This window comes from Pan troglodytes, chromosome 8, assembly GCF_028858775.2.
Source record: "Pan troglodytes isolate AG18354 chromosome 8, NHGRI_mPanTro3-v2.0_pri, whole genome shotgun sequence".
NCBI classification, from domain to species: domain Eukaryota; kingdom Metazoa; phylum Chordata; class Mammalia; order Primates; family Hominidae; genus Pan; species Pan troglodytes.
In genome coordinates, this window is record NC_072406.2 from 62,913,165 (window position 1) to 62,928,154 (window position 14,990).

At 39.1% G+C, this 14,990-nt stretch overlaps 1 protein-coding gene across 24 annotated transcripts in view; it reads right to left on the minus strand.

Annotated features, from left to right (window-relative positions):
- The window catches only part of SGMS1 (sphingomyelin synthase 1), a 350,796-nt gene that overhangs the window by 204,159 nt on the left and 131,647 nt on the right, over positions 1–14,990 (minus strand). For all 24 annotated transcript variants that reach the window (XM_063817577.1, XM_054659384.2, XM_063817580.1 and 21 more), the window contains one exon: positions 5,157–5,247. The gene's annotated coding sequence lies outside the window, so the exon portion shown is untranslated. The remainder of the gene's footprint in view (positions 1–5,156; positions 5,248–14,990) is intronic.

Below are 14,990 nucleotides of genomic sequence, written 5' to 3' on the forward strand. Positions count from 1 at the left end.
CTTTAAGGTCCTCAATAATTTTTAAAAGTATAGAGGGGTCCTAAAACCAAAATGCTTAAGAACCACTGCTGTAGCATATAAACAGATTAAGGTAGTTATTAGGTGGGGAAAAGCAAAACTCAGCAAAGCTAAGTGATTAACCAAAGTCCTACAGACTATCAGTAGATCTTCAACTTGAACCCAGGCAGTCTGGCTACTGATGAACCTGTTATAGCTCCCTCTGTCCCCTGCACCAGTCTCTGAACTCCCAGACTGTGGCAAGGGCCAAAAAAGTTATTCTGTAGGAATTTTTTGCACGCATCAAACAGAAGATACAACAAGCACTCACATATGAATCTGGTGAGCAGGAGGAAGAACAGGTTGGAGAGGAAGGTGATTAAAATAATCCTAACTTTTCAAAACCTTATTTAGAAACAGACTAACTCATTATCTTTTGTGAGAATGGAGCAAAATGTTACAAATGGCCAAGTGTCTCAGTGCCAAGTCAAAGAGAGATGAGTAACCCTGCTCACTGCAGAGGAACACGATTGTGACTAAAGTACTGGAGACACAGGAACACTGCTCTGGGTCATACATCAGAGCCTGGTCACTTGTCTTGACAATGACTGTCAAGCCTCACCTTTTAGCACCCTAACTGACATAAACCTATGAAAGACAGCACTCTTGGGCTGTGTCTCTGCATTGTTTTGATACGACCAGAATCCAACTTCACTGTGGAAAAGAAGCAGCACTCAGGTGAATTCTGTTAAAAATCATGCTAATCATGCAACTCATAACCTTCAAAGGGACCCATTTACACAGAACTGACAAGTTCAAAGGGCCAGTTACTGCTTTGCCAAATCAAGTCCCCGGCCCAGGACAACAGAACTGGAGCAGTGGCAATGAGATGTCTTTCCCTTTGCCTGAGCAGTGTGCCATAGAGCCTGATGGCTCCACTGGCACAGAAGGCTAGGCAAAGCTCACTCAGGAAGCACTGGCCATCCCTGACAAGCATCTCCAGTACTACTCCATCACCTCCCCAGCTCCCCAGGTGAAGCTTCTGGAGTGCTCAGCTTTCCAACCATTTGGAAAGCAAAAACTGGCAGCAGTGACTGAACTGACGGCCAAGAGAAACCCAAGAATACAAGGACACAGTTGGAAGTTACTACTCATTAGAATTTGCTATCAAAGCAAGGAAAAGCTACACAATTTTCTGATATTTTTATTTTTCAAATGAAAGTATAGAGCCAATACCAGGCAATTCCTCAAAGAATCTCTCATCGCAGAGCTCGGCATTTCCTAGAAATGTTTTCAGTGCCTGTCTTTCCTATGATTAGACTAGTATTACAAATATCCTACCTGTAATCTACAAAGCAAAGAGACTGCAAATTAGAGACATGCCTAATGTATTACTTTCATCACAAAATCCACACACACACTTGTCAGATCTGTGTAGCCTCTAAAAACATATGGTTGTCTATTGGTAATTATTCTGCTGCAGAAGGAATAATAATTTAAAAAAAACTGTTAAATCAGCAACCTCACTTGACATCCACTTTGAAATACTTTTTTCATGTGCCAAAGCCCAAGGCAACTTAGCATTCTACAGACCAAAAATTTCATGCTGCTTTCTATGCCTATTAAGGGGATGCAGAATGTAAGAACATGGAGCTTACAGAGATGATGCCTCTAATTCACAACAGCAAACATCAATTTTCTGCATTCCATGTGAAGAAGAAATGCATCCACAGGCAGAGACCCACAACTGACTCGTTTAAGACTCTGCATAGAAAGAAAAATGGCATTGTGACAGAAAATAGATTGGGAGGCATAACAAATTGGTGCTGAATAAGTACTCTGTTCTAATGAGTTATTCCAAGAGTGGTAATTTCAGTTTCCAAGGGAGTAAATATTCAATAGATTAACTACAAAAAGAACCCTGGCAAAAGTGTAAGGATATAGTATGTCATATGTTTAGCTAGCTTTCAAAAAGATCACTCTTGCACTATTTTCTTTATCCTTAGGTGAAATAAAGGAAAGTAATAAATTGATAAAGAGTACTTAGAGACAACTGATTTTTAAAAATCATTTGAGCATTCCTAATTCAGGAATTCTGGTGGATTAGATATTTGCAAGGCCCTTCTGCTATACTATAATTAGAGTCTGAATACATTACATTTAAAAATACTTTTTAATGCATTGGTTAGCTCCAGGTAGAGAAACAAATCCCGTGAGAATATAGTGGGAACATCTACTGTTCCTGAGCAAAGAACACTCAGGATTGGGCAAAAAAGAAAGTTGGAGTTGCCCTGGAGGTAACTATGAATACCAGCAATGGGGTGGGGCAACTAGACATCCAAGTTTCAGCATGGTGGAGAAAGTCCAGCTTTAAACCAAAGGGAATAAGTATTCAAAGGGAAGAGAAGTGGTCCTGGGTCTGTAGCATCCTCCTGGCTCCTAGCACAAACAAAATCTCAAGAAGTAATACTTCAAGATTCCAAGACATAATTATCAAGCAAATATTAGCATGTAATCCAAACTCACCCTGCACACTAGGAAAGAAGCCCAAAACCATTTAGACCACCAAGGATTTCAGATACTGGCATTATCAAATATAGGATATGAAATAACTGTTTAATGATGAGGCCAAAAAATGAGCAAGCAAAATGAAACCATCAAAAAATACTCAGGCAGATTTAAGACAGAAATAAAGATTTTAGAAATTTAAAAAACATACCCATTTGAATTAAAAAGTCAATGGATAGGCTAAACAGAAGAGCCAACACAGCTAAAGAGAGAAGTATTGAACTAAAAGCTAAATCTTAAATTACAGAATAAAGCAGGGAAAAACGAGAAAGAAAATACTGAACAGAAATTAAGAGACATAAAGGATAAAAAGAGAAGTTCTAACCTCCATTTAATCAAAACCAGAAGATGATAGAGAGAATGAAGAAAAGGCAACATTCAAGCATTGAGAGCTGAAAAATATTTAGGGTGGATAAATGAAATAAATGGATAGATACAAGAAATACGAAAAATATAAACAGAATTCTTAAAAGAAAGCTCTAAATAGACACATTGTAATGAAACTGCTGAACACCAAAGACAAATAAACAAACTTAGAGTAAGTCAAATCATCTACTAAAAAAAATAGCAAATGAAAGATAAACAGATGTCCTGACAGCAAAAATGAAAGCTATGGACAATGGAACAGTATGTTCACAACACTGGGAAAAAAAATAACTATCAACTAAGAGCTGTAAGAGTGAAATAAAGACATTTCAGAAACCAAAATTGAGAGAAGTTACCACCAAAAGATTCTCAGGAAAAGAAAAAATTCTGAAGAAGCTAAATCTCATCAGGGGAAACGTAAGGATAGAAGAAAGGAAGAGGAATAAGAAATGATAAGCATATACAGTTAAACAAATACCATCTCTATACAATAAAATTGACTAATTTGTATGGTGAAACAAATAATAAAACAGATATGCTGAAAAGAACATCTATGTACAGAAGGAGGGAGTCTTCATTAGGTATACTATGAGTTTTGTATTATTCCAGAAGGGGATTAGAATACCTTAAATACTGACTGACTTTAAAACTTCTATGTGTGCACAGTATATTTTCAGGATAATCATTAGAAGAACAGAAATACAAGTTATAATTTCCAAATCAGCAGAGAAAGAAAAATTGAATAAGAATATAAACCAACAAGAAGTTCAACTCAAAAGAAAAGGAAAAACAAAGATTAGCAATAAAAATGTTTTTTGTTTGTTTGTTTGTTTGTTTTTGAGATGGTGTTTCAATCTTGTTGCCCAGGCTGGAGTGCAATGGCATGATCTTGGCTCATTGCAACCTCCGCCTCCCGGGTTCAAGTGATTCTCGTGCTTCAGCCTCCCTAGTAGCTGAGATTACAGGTATGTGCCACCATTCCCGGCTAATTTTTATATTTTTAGTAAAGACACCATGTTGGCCAGGCTGGTCTAGAACTCCTGACCTTAAGTGATCTGCCTGCCTCAGCCTCCCAAAGTTCTGGGATTACAGGCATGAGCCACCGCACCCCGCCACAATGAAAATATTTGTGCCATATAAACAGTTTCGAAATTTTTAGACTATCTTTCAAAAAACAAAGAAGAAACAAGCTTCATTCACTATACAAGAAAAGACTGAAATTTTTGTCTAAATTAAAAGTATGCACTCTGTTCTCCAAAGGATATCAAAGATGTTCAATTGCACTATTAATCAGGAAAATGCAAATAAAGATGACAATGATATACTATTTTAAACCCACTAGCGGGGCAACAAAATACCAAAGATTGGAGGGAAGGGAGACAATAGATAAACTGTGATCAATTCTCACCATAGAATTTAACTTAACCAGAAAAATTAATTTACTACCGTTACATGCAACAAGTAAATCTTACAAGATAACAGGGCAAAAAAAATGCAAGCTGCAGAACACTACATGCAATATACTATTCTGTTCAAGCTTAAAATTAAAGCTAAGCAATATATTGTTTGGAGATTATATATACAGACATAGTAATCAACATATACACAGACACAGAAACAGAACATAGAAACAGACATAGAATCAACGATAACACTAGAGACACTGTTTCGTTCATCTAACTTTTACGTTCTAGGTCAAGCTCTTTATTTCATCTCAGATTAGCACTCTGAGCAGCACTGGACTTACCTGTTCAACTCCAGAGAAGAAGGCAGACCTGGTAACCGTGATCTTCCAGGATGAAAGCCTCCATCAAAAGCAATTCCAGATTAAGGGAAAAGGCATGCCCCCAACTAACATTATCCTAGAACCTTTCCTACCTGGTTTATGTGACTTCAAATTCAGCAGCATCCTTTTCTGTCATTTCCAGAGACTCAGGCTGACACTCTTTTCTGTGGCCTTTGCTTTATGCATTTCTACCACCCCGGCCCAGATTGCTTGCCTTCTCCAGTGGGGGAGCTGGCCTCTTCAAGTGTGTTTCCTACTTTTTCCAAACCACACAGGCCTTTTGTTGGCTAATTTTGCCCTTGGGCACCACAAAGTCCTGGAAGATCCCCTTATGCCATCAGAGCCTCACACACAATCTCAGAACAAAGCAAGAGTGATTACAAGGAACTTCAGAACCATGAGTTCTTTGAGAATGGGTGAAATGCTGATTCTGACTTACCTGTATTTTATTACACACCCTCTACTGTGTTCCAACTTTACTGTTCTTGAAATTCAAAAAGTCCACACTCCTTCAGTCACAGAAGCTTTACCTGGAATAATAAGGGCAGAAAATGAGGAAGGAAGCAACCAGAAGGAACAAAAGGGCCCACTTGGAAAAGCAACTCTCTCATATAATCAAATCAATTGAAAACTTGATTTGTGAGAGAAATAAGGGCCACCTGGATTAAGGAAACTCTACCTCAGTCTAAGCCATTTTAACTAAAACTATTAACAGGGGCAGGGCACAGTGGCTCACACCTGTAATCTCAGCACTTTGGGAGGCTGAGGTGGGAGGATCACTTGAGCCCAGGAGTTTGAGACCAGCCTGGGCAATATAGCAAGACCTTTTCTCTACAAATAATTTTTAAAATAGCCAGATATGGTGGTATTTACCTGTGGTACCAGCTACTCGGTAGGCTCAGGTAAAAGGATCACTTGAGAATGGGAGGTGGAGGCTGCAGTGAGCCATGATTGCACTCTAGCCTGGGCAACACAGCAAGACCCCATCTCAAAAAAAAACTATTAATGTCTTATTAATAGTAACTTAATGTTTGCAGAAGAAATCATTATTATTTACAAAGAGCTTTCACATGCATTTTCTCATTGGAGCCATAAGATCTTGAAAACAGACTAGCACCATTTTAAAATGCAGCAGCTGAAGTTCCCAAATGTTGGGGAACTTTCCCCCAATCACTCAGCCAGCAAGTGTCAAAGAAGAAATCAGTGCCCAGCTCTACCAACCCTTGCTCCAAACTCTTCCACGACACCATATAACAAAATAGTTTCAACTTGAACAGCAATATTTATTCTTTCTTCCTGCATAGATACTCATAGATACGCCAACAGAGATAGAATGGCTTTGCATGCTAAGTGACTGACACTGCGATAGGATTAATGTATTTAGCACAGACAACCCAAAGGGTAGAAAATCCACACAAAGGTAGTTAAGAAACACCTTATCTTTTCTGCATACTCTACTTTTCTCTTTAAATCATAGTTATACTTCCTGGGATTTTTTGTTTTAATTTATTTTCTTTTTTTTTTTCTTTGAGACAGAGTCTCAGGCTGAGTGCAGTGGCATAATCATGGCTCACTGCAGCCCATGGGCTGAAGCAATCCTCCCACCTCAGCCTCCCAAACAGCTAGGCCTTCTGGTGCATGCCACCATGCCCAGTTGATTTTTTTTTTAGTAGAGATGGGGTCTTGCTATGTGCTGAGTCTCGAAATCTTGGACTCAAGTGATCTTCCCACCTCAGCCTTCCAAAGTGCTGGGATTACAGGTATGAACTACCATAACTGGCCTTTAAATTTTTGTATTTGGAAATAATTTCAAGCTTACAGAAGAGTTGTAGAATAATAATAGTACAAAAGTATCCAGGTACTTTTTACCCAGATTCACTTATTACCAACATTTATTTAACCATTCACTCACTGTCCATTCATTCATTTGACTTTTTTTCTGAGCCTTAAGGAGATAAGTGCAATACAACACAGCATTTTACCTCTAAATACTTCAGAATTTATTTCCTAAGAATAAGAATATTCTCTTACATAACCACAATACAGCTATCAGCCTTAGTAAATTTAAAAGTTATATAATAATTTAATCTACTGCCATATTCAGTTAACCTAATAATGCCCTTTATAGTATTTCTCTTTCCTCCAATTCAGATCCAGTCCAGGGTCAGATACTGCATTTAGCTGCCATTACTCTTCAGCTTCCTTTCACCTGAACCACACCAGCTTTTCCTTTGTCTTTTATGATACTGACACTTTAGAAGAATATAGCCTCTCCCCCTTTTTATATTAATAGAACATCTCTATTTTGACTTTCATGACATTTCCTCAGGTGATTCCTGAGGATTCAGTTCAGAATAATCGTGTAGTTTTCTGCATTCTCAGAAAACTACAAAAGTGATATTTTCTTCTCTGGATATCACATCTAAAGGCACAAAAAGTCTATCTGCCCCAGCTTGGTTATGTTAATTTTGATCACCCAGCCAAGGTGTTGTCCAACTTTTCCAATGAAAAATTACTACTTTTTCCCTTGCAGCTAACAAGTAATCTGTGGGAAGACACTTTAAGACCATGTAAATATCTTGTCCCTCATCAAAATTTCCCCCTAGATTTAGTATCCATTAGTGATGTCTGCCTGATAAAAACTTTACACTGTGATGGCTGCAACATGCTGACTTTTCCAACTCCAGCAATCCCTCCATATTACCATTCATTACTCAGCATTATACATTGTTTACCAATATATCTATTTATGATCACCTGAGATACATGAAGTCCTATTTTTTCAGTGACTTATAATTTATCCTTGTACTTAAGTATTTTGGTGCTCCAGCTGTCTCAGACTTAGCCAGTGGGAAGCCCTTCAAGCTGGCTCCTTTATCCCTGTGACATACTCCATCTTTTAAAAATATTTTCTTACTTTTATTCCCTTACTTTCTGATATTAAAAAAAAAAATGTTATGGGCTCATCTTGTATCTACCGTGTCTCTAACCTGGATCCTGTCAATTCTCCAAAAAGCACTGGTTCCTTTCCAAGGAGAATGCTGTTAGAGACCAAAATCTGGTATTACCCACTTTTATAGTCATTGTTCATACCTATTGATTATTATTTTGAATATGAGTCACAATCCCCTGTTACTTTGCATGCTTCTTTCCATTATAAGGTAAACAATTGGAGGGTGTTCAGTTTGGCTCTGGTGGCAGCTAAATTACTGGTGGGTCCTCTTGATGCTGCCAAGCTTCATTTTACACTTGGTTAAGATGAGTCTATTTCACTTATGTCCCTAGTCCAAGCTTATGGCCCTTACTGTAAGGTACGGATGGTCTTTATTCCTAGGATGTGATGTCTCAACAGAAAGGCTATGTGATGTCTCGGTAGAATGGCTAAGGTATTCAGCAAGGTCTCTTCACCTTGGCTAGGCCAGAAACCCAATCTTTCTCAGTAATACATGACCTCTGGTACCACCATTCTGTTCTTAGCCTAGTAGCAGCTGCTCTCTGCAGGGCCTCACCCCTCAAGTAGCTCCCTCCTCTCCAGTACCCTGCCATACAAATCACAGCCACTTCAGCAGCCTTAAACTCCAGTCTCTGCTTTCTCAATGCTATGAGACCACCATGCTCTGCTAGGGTTCACCTCCCTATATCACAGCGGGGAAAGTGTTCAAGCAGGAAACCAGGGCAAATGTGAGTCCCCCTCTTGTGATTCTCTTCTCTCAAGGATCGCAGTTCCGGATGCCTGCTGTTCACTGCCTGAAAACCACTGCCTCATAGATAGTAGTCCTTTTTTCTAGTTGTTTACCTTAGGAGGCAAGACCAGCACCCATTACTTCTCTCTTTTTCTCTTTATGCCTTTAATAGTAAATGATGATTGAGGAAGACAGGTCTGCTCTACTGGGAAGGGTTAAGACTCAAATACTTTCAATGTATAATAAATGCTCTTTACTTAAACATTTCAAAGAAACTCACTTTCTAACAATCTGTTTCTTACAAATGTATGTGCTTACTTTAAGCACAACACTGTAGCAAGAAAAATGTTCTCTATTAGTGGGGCAATTGCAAACAAATGACACGGAAATGTCCCTGTTTCTTCCAAAAAGCTCACTTCAGATAGCCAGCTGGCTATCACCCTAACATGCATTGACATTTATTTCCATAACTCTTCCTCCTACTGGCATAACAAAGCAGTAGAGCCTACTCTAAGTAATGAAAGTTAGTTGCTCTTCTTAATTTCTCTTGTTTATGTGCATGTTCTTAGGGATGGAGAAAAGAATCCTGTTCATATAAATCATTTTCTGGTGTATTTCCATGTCTACTTATAACCACTGTTGAGAAAATAATTAGAAAATAAACAGTCAAAAATAAAACTTGCAACCCCAGATACAAAGCTAATCAATATTAGCAAAGAAAAGTAATATTTTATCAAATACTGTGAGAAAAGATGATTTTGTAATCACAGGAAAATGGAGAACAAGTCTTTCCCTGCACAAGCCAGTAGATTTGTGCTCAAGGCACACGTGTGCACATGCGCACACACACACGCAGCATTCCAAACACAGTTTGCAGACTGAAATGTGGGACACCCTCTTGCTACTTCTTGGGCAGAATTTCTTCATATTAGAAATCCACATTTCAGCTCATCTAATTCATTTTCTCAAAAGGAATCAATGCATGACAAGTTATACCTTTCTTTGGTTCTACTTCAGGTCCCCTAGATCTTAAACGTGAGCATCTGATGTAAACAAAATGCTTTATTGTCCTTTTGTACCCCTCACTGTCCAGGCATTCCTAATATTCTTGGGGCTCTTAGAACAGTCTTTTCACAGATCACAATGTCTCCTGTAGATCTTGTTGAATTCTGTTTCCTCAAGTCTGCATGTGTCCAGCATCCTAATGAGGTACAAATTCTTCTGTGCAACCCATTTCCCAGAAATGCAGTCTGAGCCTCTGGGCTTGATAAAACAAGACCTCCATGAACTGCTCCCAGTCCCCCTTACCATTTCGTCTCCTAACACTTTATGCTCCATCACTAGTGAAAAACTTGTAGCTATTCCCCTTCATGAAATACCCTTTTCCTCCTTTCTTCTCTTGACTGTGAAAATTTTTTCATGCTAACCATTCAAAGCTGGGTTAGTGCCCCAGCCCTATACTCACCTTTATAATAAATAAACTTCACTGAGTGCTTTTGATATGCTAAGCATGGATGGGCACTTAACATGTATGATCTTATTTAGTGCTACTACTAAGTCTGTAAAGTAGGTGATATTTATTATTATCAGCCCATTTACAGATGAGCAAACATGAAGAAAGACTACACAGCGTCCCAATGTCACGCAGCTGGGGAGTGCTGGAGCCACAGAGCTCATAGGCTTTTCATTACAAACAGCATGAAACATAATTAGTTGGAAAATTAACAGCATAATAGGTACTTCCAGGCAAAAGGCCCAGAATGTCAATGGTGACCCTATGACAACACTGAAAGGGTAAAAATAAGATGAGAGTAACTCATCAGAATCCTTCAGAAGAGGGTGCAAAAAGAGACCTATAAACTAACATCAACGATATGCCCATAATAAAGACCAAAATATTTTACCAAGACAGAGTGATCAGCAATTTCTAAGAATCAAGTAATATACACATGGCTCAAGCAAAATAATGTTTAAAAGAAGCGGTGGAAATAGGAAAGAATTTTCTTACTAGGGATTAGAGAAAAAGCATTAAATCAAAGATTAAGAAGAGCTCTCAGAGGAAAGAATCTGGAATATTTGAATAATTAAATCAATTCCATCCTCAAGAAGTTCTTATACTGGGTAACAAATAGCATCCTCTATTGGAGTTACATGTTGGCTCCTACACAAATTGAATGAGTGAAGATTAGTGAATAGGAAAAATTCTGTTGTACCCCATCTAAGCCCTGTGTGCCGCAGATCCAATATGCCTGTTTCTGGCTCTAGATTGTGAAGGTGGGGTGTAAAGGAGGCATGAACAGGAATGCTGATGATGTGCTCCTTCCAAATGCCACCCAGACAGCCTCATGAAGAGCAAGGCAGAGAGGATCAATATTTCAGTACAGGCATCACTCAAGCAGGTTACCCTTCTTCACTGGTAGAGACCAAGATGCTTGGTCTCTTGGACCTTGACTGGAAGATGTTAACCTCACTTCAAAATAAAAATCAAGCAAAGTCAAAGTTATCAATGCTGGGCTCTACACTTCTTGGGAAAATTGAAAAACAGAAAAGAATCAAAAGTAGAAAAGTAAAAATCACTGAAACATAATTTGAGGTACGAAATTCCCAGAGAAAGTTTTGTCTAGGGAAAACAAGGGAGACTCTACCACTTACCATCATTTTAAGCACTACTCTGCTATGAGCAATGGATAGCATTTTTCCATTTCCACCAAAGACAGAGCAGTGAAAACAACTTTAGCCTAAAGCATAAGAATTTCAGCTTTAAGACAATGACTTTCTCCAAAGCAAGACATTTTAACTAAGGAGTCTATAGTTTGTATACCCATGACAAAGGTTGCTATGTTAATTATTAAAACGTAGAACTCTCAAATTGGTATTCCTGTAGAATATGTGATTTTTGCCTCAGAAGTTGCGATAATAATCAATAATACAACCATTTATTGAGCGCTTCGCTACAGGCCAAAAGTCACTCAGGGAGGCCTGAGGGGAAGCCCAGCTCTGCTAGTGCTGTGGGATTCACGTGTGTATTAGTCTGTTCTCAAAGTGCTAAGAAAACTACCTGAGACTAGGTAATTTATGAAGAAAAGAGGTTTAACTGACTCACAGTTCCACAAGCTTAACAGGAAGCATGACTGGAAGGCCTCAGGAAACTTACAATCACGGCAGAAGGCGAAAGGGAAGCAAGCACCTTCTTCTAATGGCAGCAGGAGGGGGTGGTCGGTGGGGGAAGTGCCACACTTTCAAACCATCAGATGTCATGAGAACTCACTATCATGAGAACAGCATGGGGGAAATCTGCCCCCATGATCCAATCATCTCCCACCAGGTCCCTCCCCTGACACATGGGGATTACAAATCGACACGAGATTTGGGTGTGGACACAGAGCTAAACCATACAGACACACAATCTCCCTGTTTCAAGGCACAACCTCTTGACTACAGGGATAAGACCAATGCAAATTAAACTTACACTTACAAAATAGGATAATAACTGCTTTATGAGGTTTGAGAAAGGATTCAGTTTAGTTAATCTTATTTACCCTGTGCCTATCATGTAGCAAGCACTTCATAAATGTTAGCTATTATTACTGCCAAATAATTTTAACTTTACTTGGGTCAACTTCTTCCTGTTATTCAATCCCTGATTCTGTTAAAGGCAAGAGAGGGTGTTTAGGTCAATGAGAGTAATATAACTTCAAGATGAAAAAGAACTGGCTGGCCGGGCACGGTGGCTCACGCCTGTAATCATAGCACTCTGGGAGGCCATGGCAGGTGGATCACGAGGTCAAGAGATCGAGACCATCCTGGCCAACATGGTGAAACCCTGTCTCTACTAAAAATACAAAAATTAGCTGGGCATGGTGGCATGTGCCTGTAGTCCCAGCTACTTGGGAGGCTGAGGCAGGAGAATCGCTTGAACCTGTGAGGTGGAGGTTGCAGTGAGCCGAGATATCGCCACTGCACTCCAGCTGGGTGACAGAGTGAGACTCTGTCTCAAAAAAAAAAAAAAAAAAAAAAAAGAAAGAAAAGAAAAAGAACTGGCCATGTATTCAACCATGCAGCCCATCCACAGTCATCCACTCCGTAAGTAGACATTGACGGCGTGCCCATCAAGCATGGAGCACTGGGGTAGGCCTCTGTGGGGAAAGTCAAAATGAAAACGGTGCAGCCCATAGCATTGCTCAAAGGACATCATCACCTTATTGTTAATCACCAACACTTGTGGAATATTCCCCATATGCCAGGCAGTGCTGCAAGCAACATGTGTGTATGTGTTCATGCACACACTTGTAAACATATATATTTACTCTTTTAATCCTCAAGACAACCCTTTAAAGTATTACTTATTATCCCTAATTTACAGATGAGAAACTGAGGCACAGAGAGAAAATATAACTTGCTCTCGGTTGCACAGCCTGTAATTGGCAGAGCTGAGATTCAGCTCCTGGCTATCTAGTTTCAGAGTCTTAGGCACCTAGCCACTTGATACGCTGCCTCTCCCTAGACGTGTCCGCTAAGAACTAGAGTGAGAACAGACTATGATAAGGGCCCAGTAGGAACATAAATAAAGTGTGGCATTTGTGGGTTACTTGTGCTATCTTGACACATAACAGGAAGAAGAAAAGGCCTTTAACTACAAAATGATGTGTTTAAGCACACCGTAGCAACCCAGACTGAAAGTCATCCAAAAAACACTTGTGTCTATCACCTTGAAGAGCCATCTTCTCAGTTATTTAACACATGCTGCAGGGAAAGAAGAGGGCTAAGAATATGGGCTTAGAAGTCAGACATGCCTGGATTTGATTGGCAGATCCTCCAACGACAGCTCTGTGGTCTTCAACAAATAAATTACTTGACCTCTCTCTTCAATATCCTCATTGTAAGGATTAAATGAGAAAATTTATGAAAGAGTTTAGTTGTAGGACATGGCTCTAAGTACTAAATAAATAAAATAATAAAAATACTAAATAAATAAACTGTTGCTGCTATTTTGCTTCGAGATTCATTCCTAAGTAATATTTAAGAGTACCAAGTACACAATATCAGTCTATAAACCAAAAAGTATGCAACTTACAGGATTTGAAATACATTGTGGATTCATTTATGATATCAATAAGTATGAATTATTAGAGCCCAAAAAGTATGATAAATCTGTGTTTCAAAATGCTGGAGAATAAAAAATTCTTTCATCTTATGAGGAAAGAGCAGCTGTGTATTGAGGGACGACTCTGTCCTCAGTCCTGTAACAGGTACAACACAGATTTTACTCAATCTTCAAAAACCACTCGGGGGTTTGTCAAATGGTACTGATTTTACATATGAGGATTCTGAGCCTCTCAGAGGTTAAATGATTGACTCCAGGTCACACTACCAATACACAGCAGGGACTATTGCTTAAAACCAAAAGACTTACCAGTGAGGCAGTCAGAAACATAGCCATTCCACAAAGCATTTCCTTGGCACCAATCAGAATTTCATCCAGAAACATTCCAATATTATCAATGTCTAAATCCCCATTGCACATATTGTGCTTTAAAGAAGCCTAGGCTGGGTGGTAGCTCACACCTGTAATCCCAGCACTTTGGGAAGCCAAGGTGAAAGGATCGCTTGAGTCCAGGAGCCCTAGAACAGCCTGGGCAAAATAGGGAGACCTCTGTCTCTACAAAAAAATAAAACCTAGTCAGGCTGAGGTGAGAGAATAGCTTGAGCCCAGGAGGCTGAGGCTGCAATGAGCCATGATTGCAACAGAGCAAGACCCTTCTTCCAAAAAAAGAAGAAGAAGCCTAAATCACTGACTGGGAGGTTGTGATATGCCACTGGTCAAAGTGACATACTACTAGAAATCTCATTCCATCATCCAGTTCAGTCAGAATGTCCCTTGGAAACACTGTCAGAGATGGGCAATTTACAAATTGCTATAGCTATTCAAAAGTGACTATATTTCCACAGCAATACATTGGTTCCTACAGCTGGAACATGGGGAAAACAAAGGAACATCAATGGCATTAGACAGGGTATGTGTATGTGTTTCGGGTAGGTGTGGATACAGCAGGAAAAGGTAAAGCCAAAGATCCATTTTTGATTTTGTTAATAGCAGAACATGCTTACCACCAATATTTGAATCAATTACTTGTAAACATTTTTGTTTATGGTTTTCTATGTGTCATCTGTCCTTAAGAAAAAAGAAGGCAGCAAGAAAGTTCACTATGTAAATTCTAAGACTCAACTCTGCCTCTAATACTTCCAGACTGTAATTGCCATCCCTGAAACGGCAAAGTCCATATTTTGGAGACCACTGTATCCTTACCACAATACAATGCTAGGTAAACTTAGGCCTTCAATAAACATGGATGGATGTTCACACTCAGCCATAATACAAAATGTAGAGGAAAAAGGTGTGAGGGGCTGCCCGAGGAGGATTACTTATTATTAAACTGCTCTTTGAAACTTAATAGTCATAGAAAACGTGGAATTACAGGAGGTTCGATTTTCTGAACTTTTTTTGAATGAGTACATCTTACACTTTGGGGGTGAAAAATGCCTCCCTATTCCCTTTGACTATTCAAAATATTTGCCAATATTATTAAATA